The following is a 10,125-nucleotide window of genomic DNA, read 5'->3' on the forward strand; positions in this document are numbered from 1 at the left end:
GAATAAACTTAACCAAAGAGGTGAAAGATCTGTACACTGAAAACTATAAAACATTGTTGAAAGAAATAGAAGAAGACACAAAGAAATGGAAAGATATTCTGTGCTCTTGGATTGGAAGAATTAACACCATTAAAATGTCCATACTTCCTAAAGCAATCTATAGATTCAACGCAATCCTTATTAAAGTTCCAACAACATTTTTCCCAGAAATAGAAAAAAAGAATCTTAAAATCTATATGGAACAACAAAAGACCCCGAATAGCCAAAGGATTCCTGATAAAAAAAAAAAAGAACAAAGCTGGAGGTATCACACTCCCTTATCTCAAAATATACTACAAAGCCACAGTAACCAAAACAGCATGGTACTGGCATAAAAACAAACACAGAGATCAATGGAACAGAATCGAGAGCCCAGAAGTAAACCCACACGTTTATGGACAGCTAATATTCTACAAGGGAGCCAAGAGCATACAATGGAGAAAGGAGAGTCTCTTCAACAAATGTTGCTGGGAAAACTGGACAGCCACATGCAAAAGAATGAAAGTAGACCATTACCTAACACCATGCACAAAAATCCACTAAAGATGGATTAAAGACTAATGTAAGTCCCTAAACCATGAAACTTCTAAAAGAAAACATAGGCAGTACGCTCTTTAACATTGATCTTAGCAGCATATTTTCAAGTACCATGTCTGACCGGGCAAAGGAAACAAAAGAAAAAATAAACAAATGGGACTACATAAAACTAAACGGCTTCTGTACAGCAAAGGAAACCATCAACAAAATGAAATACAAACTAACATTTGGGAGAAGTCATTTGCAAACCGTATATCAGATAAGGGGTTAATATGCAAAATATACAAAGAACTCATATTTTTCAACAACAACAAAACCAACAACCCAATTAAAAAATGGGCAAAAGATCTGAACAGACATTTCTCAAAAGAAGATATATAGATGGCCAACAGGTACATGAAAACATGTTCCACATCATTAACTATCAGGGAAATGCAAATCATAATTACAATGAGGTATCATCTCACTCCAATCAGAATGTCTATAATTAACAAGACAGGAAACGAGTGTTGGAGAGGATGTCTAAGGAAGGGAACCTTGAACACTGCTGGTGGGAGTGCAAGCTGGTGAAGCCACTATGGAAAACAGCATGGAGTTTCTTCAGGAAATTAAGAATAGATTTACTATATGATCTAGCTATTCCACTACAAAGAACTTGAGAACAAAAATTCATAAAGAGACATGCACCCTTACGTTCATTGCAGCATTCCTCACAATAGGCAAGACTTGGAAGAAACCTAGGCGCCCATCAAGTAACAAATGCATAAAGAAGATGTGGTATATATACACAGTGGAATACTACTCAGCCATAAGAAATGATGAAATCTTGCCATTTGTGACAACATGGATGGACCTTGAGGATATTATGATAAGTGAAATAAGTCAGAGGGAGAAAGTCAAATACCGTATGATCTCATTCACAAGTAGAAGATAAAAACAACTACAAACAAACACATAGCCACAGAATTGGACTGGTGGTTACCAGAGGAGAAAGGGGAAGGGAGGAGGGTGAAAGGAGTGATTAGGTACATGTGTGTGGTGATGGACTGTAATTAGGCTTCGGGTGGTGAACATAATGTAATATACACAGAATTCGAAATATATTATGATGTACACCTGAAAATTAGATGTTATAATCCAATGTTACTGAAAAAAAGCATAAAAACAATAGTGTATCTCTGTGTAAACCATTTAAATACATCAGTAGCATTGTTTTGACCAACATTTTTAGTATATAATTACTATTTTTTAATTCAGCACATTTTTATGCTAATATTTTTCTAATTGTTTAATTTTATCTTGGTTTCTATAACATGTTTTGGGTCTGAATAACTATCCCCTTCATTTAATTTTTTCCCTTGGAGATGCACAAGTTTGTAACACCTTGTAAATCTCTTTTTAAATTGATAAAATGAAAAATAAACAAATTAACATTTGTTTAAAAAATTTCTTTTTGATGTCCATTTTTGTTTGATCCTCACTTCCCACGCACCTGATTTTCTGAACACAGATTCTCCCAGGACCATCCTGACCTTCATGGCTGAAAGGGTTGGACTGTTGCAGCTGCCCTGCCCCTTTGCATTCACTTTTCCAGCATCACATCTCATTAAGGATGTGCCCAGCAGGGATGTCTCCACCATGAGCCTCACACTCACACATGGACAGATGACCTTGCAGGGATGTACTTGATTTAATCTATTTCAGCACCACATGGGAGGTGGCTCATTGCTGACCATGGTTCTGGGTCAGTGGACAGAAATATCCCGGTGACAGTCTTCAAATATGAGGGAGAGGAAACAGGCTTCCATATTTCACTTTGAGCCCTGCTCCCCTCCCTGCCTGTGAGGACCTGGCATCCCTCTCCTGTCCATACAGAGGTGGAAACCTCCACTCTCATGATCCCTTGATTGTTCCAGACACCTGTGGCCACTCCACCTTGTCCTCTTTTGTCTGTTGTGGTTCCCTCTCAGTTTCAGAAATTTTTGTTTCTCTTTTCCTGCAATCGACTGTGGCTACATATTTCAGAAATATTATAACTAGAATTTCTCATTACGGAGCAGATGGGGTCTCTTAAGTGGGTACATCAATCATCCACTCGGGCTGTGGAGTCCGATACCTTGATCATCTCATGTCTCAAACCCCATATGTCTTAATCAGCTCTGGAAATCAACAATAATTGATTTCTTCCGTGTCCCTGGCACCACTGACCCCAAAACCACTCTGAGTAGGTTCTTTACAACATGCGGCAGAGGAGGAACACAAGGCTCAGAGATTGGACGTTGATGCTAGAGGTCACATGAGTAGTGGATGATGGAGGAATATTTCAATAAGAATAAGTTTTGTCCTGCAAATCAGAGCACTAACCCACTCACTGACCCCTAAAGCTCAAGACAGCTCCAGGATGAGGAGAGCTCCACCTGAGAACAAGAGGCACTGAGGAGGCAGGAAGGACTCAGAAGTTTGTTCCCTGAGAGATGGAGGTGGATGCTGTTGCAAGAAAAAAGAGAAGTTGGTGAAGGGGGCTTATATAAAGAAAGCCCACACTCCAGGGCCAGGAGAGGAGAGGTATTTCTTTCCCTTATTTCACTATATTTCTCCATAGTACTCATTACCACAATAACCTCAACCTAAACTGTACAGTCAGATGTTGAGCGTGTGTCTCTGCTGATCTGAGCTCTGCAGTACAGCAGGAACCTACATCTTCCCTGACGCATCTCCAGGGCCTGTATGACCACTGTCCATGGTGAGGGCCCTACAAGGATGCTCTGGTGGATGGGCTGAGGATGAAGGATGATGGAGGCTCTGTGAGGGAAGGGCATACCCTGAATATCCCACACCTGGAAGGGGCATCTCTAGGTCTCTTTGCTCCTCTATCCTGAGAACAAGAGCCAGGCTCTTGAGAAGAGGCAGTTCCCCTTCCTGTGGGGTTGCTGATGTGACAGTCCCATGATGAGGAGGACCAGTCTCTGAGTGTCTACACTTAGTGCATCTGTCTCTCCTGCTGGGAACTGTGGTTTCCTCCATCTGCACAACTTGGTCCAGAAAGAGGAGATGCCATGACTCCCACCCTCACAGCCCTGCTCTACCTCGGTGAGATTTGAGGAGGGGGAGGGGAAGCCCTAGTCTGGGAGGGACCCCACCCCACAGCCAGGCTCTGGTCTGTCAGGAGACCCCAGACTCAGGAGGCTCATGAGGAGGAGGGGTTCTGTTCAGGCTTCAGGGGCAAATCTCTCACAGGGAACTCTCTTCCAGGGCTGAATATGGGCCTGAGGGCACCAGTGCAGGCAGGCGAGTCTGTCCCCAGGTGTCCCAGTTCCTTCCTCCTCACTGGGAACAAGGGAACCCTCTCTCCAAGAGAGCTGGGGATGGGCAACAGCAGTTCTGGGCTGAGGGATGAGGCATCTAGGAGGGTCCTGGGGCTGAGAGCTGAGGAAATTGGGATGGGGAATGTCTTGTGACTCAGCCTCTGATTTCCTGCCAGGGACTCTCTCCAAACCCACCATATGGGCTGAGCCAGGTTCTGTGATCCCCAGGGATAGGCCCATGATCATCTAGTGTCAGGGGACCCTGGAGGCCCAGGAGTACCATCTGGATAAAGAGGGAAACCCAAAGCCGTGGAGCAGACACAGCCCACTGAAGCCCGAGGACAAGGCCAAGTTCTCCATCTTACACATGGCAGAGCAATATGCAGGGAGATATCACTGTTACTATCTCAGCCCCACTGGCTGGTCAGAGCACAGCAAGCCCCTAGAGCCAGTGGTGACAGGTGAGAGCACACTCTAGGGTCCAAGCCTCAGGCTCTGCCCTCAGGATGGGGATCGAGTCTCAGGAGGTTCTCCCCTCTCACAGCCCAGACCTGGAGGATATGAGGGAGCTGTGACCCCATTTAACACAGTGCCTCCTCCTCTCCTAGGAATCTACAGCAAACCCTCCTTCTCAGCCCTGCCGAGCCCTGTGGTGACCTCAGGAGGGAATGTGACCCTCCAGTGTGGTTCACAACTGGGATTTGACAGGTTTGTTATAACTAAGGAAGGAGAACACAAGCCGTCCTGGACCCTGGACTCACAGCGACACTCCAATGGGCAGTTCCAGGCCCTGTTCCCTGTGGGTCCTGTGAATCATAGCCACAGATGGACGTTCGGATGCTATAGCTGTTACAGGAACGCCACCCAGCTGTGGTCACACGCCAGTGACACCCTGGAGCTTCTGGTCACAGGTAAGGAATGCCCATCCTGGCCCCATTCCTGTTGTGGGGCACAAGACAAGTTATTGGATTTTTTGCTCCCAGGGGAGCCCCTCATGAGAGGGTGGGGTGAGGGGATTAGGGGGATCCTGGTCCAGAGACAGAGGGTGAGAGACAGTGAGACGTGGGGGCCAAGATGGAGAAGGGGATTTATGGGAGGACTTAGTCCCTGCAATCCACAGGTGGTCTTTTTCCCAGGTCTGTCTAGGAAGCCCTCCCTCCTGACCCAATAGGGCCCTGTCCTGGCCTCCAGACAGATCCTGACCCTCCAGTGTCTCTCTGATTTTGGCTACAAAAGATTCCCTCTGCCCAAGGAAGAGGATGTGATCTCATTCAGTGCCTTGGCCAGGAGCCCCAGGCTGGACTTTCTCAGGCCAACTTCCTCCTGGACCCTGAAAACAGGTCCCACAGAGGCCAGTACAGATGCTGTGGTAGACACAATCTCTCCTCCAAGCTGTCAGCCCACAGTGACCCCCTGGAAATCCTAGTGGCTGCTGAGGAGCCAGTGGGTCAGAAAGGGACCCAGACTCTGCACAGGCCCTGCTGGAGGAGCCTCAGGTAGTAATGCCAAGATGAGATGTGTGGGGTTCTCAGGGAGGGAGAGAGACAGGGAGACAGGCGATGGGTAGGGAGACCTCAGAAGAAACAGGAGAGACAGAGACGAGGGTCTTCAGAGAGAGGCCTGGGGACTCTCCGTTCAGAAAAAAGTGGGTGAGCAGCCCCTCACCCACTCCTCCTCTCTCTAGGACAGCTCCCTCACACACCCTACCTCTCGGTGCAACTGGGCCCCAAGTTGACCCCAGCAGAGAAGTTGAGGCTGCTGTGTCAGTCATGGGGCTCAAGGGGCACCTTGCTTCTATCCAAGAAGTGGGCAGGTGATCCCCCTCTGAGTCTTAGATCAAAGTACCAAGCTCAGGAGAAGCAGGCCTAATTCTCCATGAGTTCTGTGAAAGCCCACAGGGGCACCTACTGGTGCTACAGCTCAGACAGGACCACTCCTTACCTGCTGTCACATCCCAGTGACACCCTAGAGCTTGTGGTCTCAGGTAAGGGGCCCCTGACTCTGCCCTTTCTGAATCAGTCAGCTCAGGGCTCTGTCCTCAGGAAATCAGAGAGTGTAATAAATGAAGGGGCACAGGGTGAGGGCCCACAGAGCAGGGTTCATCTCATGAGAGGGTGGAAAAATGACACAGTCCTCCTGCCCCTGGGGCACCCCAACCTTGAAGTCTCAGCAGAAATATAGAGTATGGAGGGCTGAACGAGACATGGGTGAACCCAGGAGGAAGTGACTAGACTGAGGGTGGAAGACAAGCCCCCACCACTCACGTCCTGATGTCTCCATCTCAGAATCTGAGCCTCTGGTGTCCCAGGTCCCCCTGGACACTCTCCTATAGAAAGAAGCTTCTCCGCCCACAGGTACCGCTCTGCATGGCCCTCCTGTTCTCGCCTGGAGGCCTCATGCCACTCAGCGCACACCTGAGACTGAGAAAGGACTGTGCATCGCTCGCTGGGGTCAGTTAGGGGATTACTGCACAGCACGTCTGTGTGTAGCTCACGTCTACTTTGCATCTTCTGTGCACACTTCTCTATTATGCTCTTTTTCTGAGAACTATTTAAGCCATATTTTGATGTATAAACTTATGTATTTAAATAACATAATACCGATTTACGATTCAAAAATAAGTAATTCTACTATTGTTATTTGGATTAGATTAAATTCATATATTCATTATGGAGAACAACTTTTTGCTAATATCAAGTCTTCTTATCACACAAATTTTCAAAAGAAGTTTATTAATGAACTTCAGAAGCATTTTCAATTTTATTCACAAAAATTGTACCACTTCATAGCTTATTTTAAGAATAGCTCCACTGCTTTTCTAATTTATAAGTAAGGTGTTTGTTTCCTTTATATTTTCTAAGTAACAGCTAAGTACACATGAAGAAGCCCTTGGTTGGGGCATATGTCCTATTCACTTACTAAAGATTCTTTCCCTTCAATTATTTTTCAATTGATCTCTTCTGATATACCACTAAAAATTTCAGTGTCCACAAGTAAAAGGAAATTTCACTTCTTTATCATACCTATTTTTATTGCTCCAAATCCTCTACGATGACACAGTAAAATGTTCTTGAGCTTCACATCTGGAAAACAGCTTAACTTAGGCCCAACATTAGTTTAAGGCAAACTCATTAAAAATCTATGTTTTCTGTCTATAGTAGTATGTGCGTGTTCCATCCAATTCATTTTCCTGTTTCACTGGGGTTTTATTAAAAACGCTTTCTTTTCCAGACAGTTGTACATCTCCTGCACAATTATCTTTTCTCTCAGATTGATCACCATGTGAGACACATTACAAAGGCTTCAAACTTGGTGAGAGATTAACATGTTTTTCTTTTTTTATCCTCAGTCAATGCTATAATTCCACTGGTTTTTCCCTGTTCCTTGAGATTCAAAAACCAGAACTGTGGACTTCTTTGGTTCTAGACTTTTAACAAAGAAAGGTAGAGGTTGTCTTTTCTTTTTAATTAAATTATTTATTTATTTTCGGGTTACATCATATTTTGAATTCTGTGTAGATTACGTCATGTTCACCACCCGAAAACTAATTATAGTCCATTCCCTCACATGTGAGCCTAATCACCCCTTTTCCTCCCCCCTCTCCCCTTCCACTAAGTGCCCAGAAGAGGGAAGCTCCATCTTCGTGTCTCTCTTTTTGGACAAACTCTAGATAGTCTGATGAATTATCAAGTAGAATTGGCTAATCAATTGATTTTTGTCAACCTCTAAGAGGTTGTGTCAGTGTTTACACTTTGATTCACTCTCCAAGTAAGGAAAAATAGTGTTTTATAACTCAATGACTAAACATTACCTTTAGAAAATACATACGTGCTTGTTGTGTGTATGTATCTATATATCTACCATTGTAGATATTACTAACTATGAAGAACGAATTAATGAAAGAATAAATGGATGGAAGACTCCAGGTGACGGTTAAAATGCACATCCCAGAGGGGAGGGAACTGGACGAGGTGGGGTGAAAGGGCCTCAGCCTCAGATTTTCACTCCTTTGTGCTCCTGACATTCAGGAGTCCCTGACACCAGCCCCTCATCCCTGAAACCTGGAGCCCCAGCTGTTGAATAAGAGGAAACTCTCAGCTGTAGGGAACAAGCTTATGGCATCTTGAGTCCCAGACTGAACACAGAACATACAAGGACTCAACTGTCTCTGTACTGGGACACCATTTTTCTCTCCCAACCTGAGCTCTTGGGGCACATCCAACCTCTGTTCCACTGTGACTAACAGGTTCTGAATTCAAAGAAAACAAGGAGCCCAAGTGAATCCAATGAGGAGACCAGAGAGAATCCTGCTATAGCAGAGAAAAGGTTAATTAGGAAACTATAAATTATGTCATGATAAATGGGGTGATATAAAACACAGTCCCCAGAGGAAAGGCTTCAGTTGTATCTCTTCAATCCCTCACCCATCTACTATTTTGTTTTCCTCAGGAGCAGCTGATATCCTCAAGCCATCACAAAACAAGTCAGACTCCAACAGTGGTGAGCAGGAGAAAGTCCCAGTTCTGAGGCTGGGCTCAGAGGGTCATGTCTAACCAAGGGGAAGCAGGTGCCCTGGGTGGACATCTAGGGATCCTGGAGTGATTTTTGTCTGTCGTGACCTCTGTGATCTCTTTGTCCAAAATTCCTAGACTCACACCCCCAAGACTACACAGTGGAGAATCTCATCCGGATGGGAATGTCTGGGTTGATGCTGGTAGCCCTTGGGGCACTGCTGATTCAGGCTCAACACAGCCAGAGAAAGACCCAAGATGCAGCCAGGAGATAAACACAAGAGGGATCGCTACATCTTCGGAGTAGTGGAGCATTAGAACAAATCTGATGATCCCAGAAGGTTGAAAGAAAATCTGGACCATAAGTTTGGGGATCTGTCTGCTGAGAATGTTGAGGAAAGTAAATCTGGTTTAGAGTCAGGAAAATGTCTTGAGTGCTCCCTGTACAGGACTCTTCAGCCATTAAATGTGTATTTTCTCTCTCTACCATTGTCGACTTTCTTTGACTGTTTCCCCCTTTTTCTTGCCCCTATGACATGAGGTTACATCCCAAGTGTCTGGTTTGGGTCCATATGTAAATCCTCATGTTCTCACCCACTTTTATGTACTGCAATTTTCTTTACTGGTAAGAACCACATTACCGGATGTACATTGTTGAGTCTCCCTCTCTTCAGTTCACAGGACTTCACCTGGTTTCAATAGCTGAATAAATGGGAAAATATCAGATTATAGTCTGGAAAAGATAAATCCAAATTTATACCTATTACCCTCTCTGGACCCCACAATCCTTTCTCTCTTCATCAGATGCCATCCATGTCATTTTTCCAGAAATGTCATCACTTGGAATCAACACATTTGCATTTGAAGGGACAGTCTATTGTTGTGCTGCCTCTGTAAAATTTATTTTTTAAATCTCTGATTTGTGCATTTGCCAATTTCTGTGGTGTAAATCCTCTCTTCAAGGCCAACACCAAGGCACAAATGTGACTTCCCTGAATGCGGAGTTGAGAGGAGATGAACCAAGTCATCAACACGAATGTGTAGGAGCCATCTGCAGCACCCCTCCCTATCAGCTCCATGCAGACCTGCTTTTCATTATTTTTAGAGATTACTATAATTTCTACTGCTGTTGTCACCCAGTTTCAATGGAATTATGACACCATAATCTTAGCACATCCACATGAGAGGCAAAAGAAAAAAAATCCAATGTGGGAGATAATATGGGTCACTTAGAATTCCAATGTATTAGCTATGGGAGTAAAGATTACTTCAACCAATTTGGGAAACATATTGGAATTATCTAGTTAAAAGGAACAGACACAGAACAAGGACCATAAAGTATACAGCCTAGAGGGAAATGTGTATGTAAGCACAAGGTACACTCACAAGAACATTGGTAGGAGAGTCTCTTAGTATATAGAAAACAGCCATAAAGTACAAAAGAAATCCATAAGTTAAAAAAACAAAGATGGATGGTATATGTCCACCATCGAACATCATATGGCACTGCAAACGCACAGATTAAATCTACAAAGAGCAATGTATGTCAACCTTCAAACATGATGATGAGTAAATGAAAGATTGTCTTAGGAGGCATGCAGGGCCATTTCATTACATAAAGTTCAGAAAGAGACATCATTTGTCATTTAGGTAAGCATACCTAGACAAATCCAATATATAAGAGAAGAGAAAGAACCTCATGTAATCCATTTAGTGGTTAAAGAGTCGAAAGT

At 44.3% G+C, this 10,125-nt stretch overlaps 1 pseudogene; it reads left to right on the forward strand.

Annotated features, from left to right (window-relative positions):
• The first annotated feature begins 3,602 nt into the window (after positions 1–3,602).
• LOC103564382 (leukocyte immunoglobulin-like receptor subfamily A member 6) lies at positions 3,603–8,798 on the forward strand (annotated as a pseudogene).
• Positions 8,799–10,125: the final 1,327 nt, after the last annotated feature.

Source organism: Equus przewalskii, chromosome 9 (assembly GCF_037783145.1).
Source record: "Equus przewalskii isolate Varuska chromosome 9, EquPr2, whole genome shotgun sequence".
Classification (NCBI taxonomy): Eukaryota; Metazoa; Chordata; class Mammalia; order Perissodactyla; family Equidae; genus Equus; species Equus przewalskii.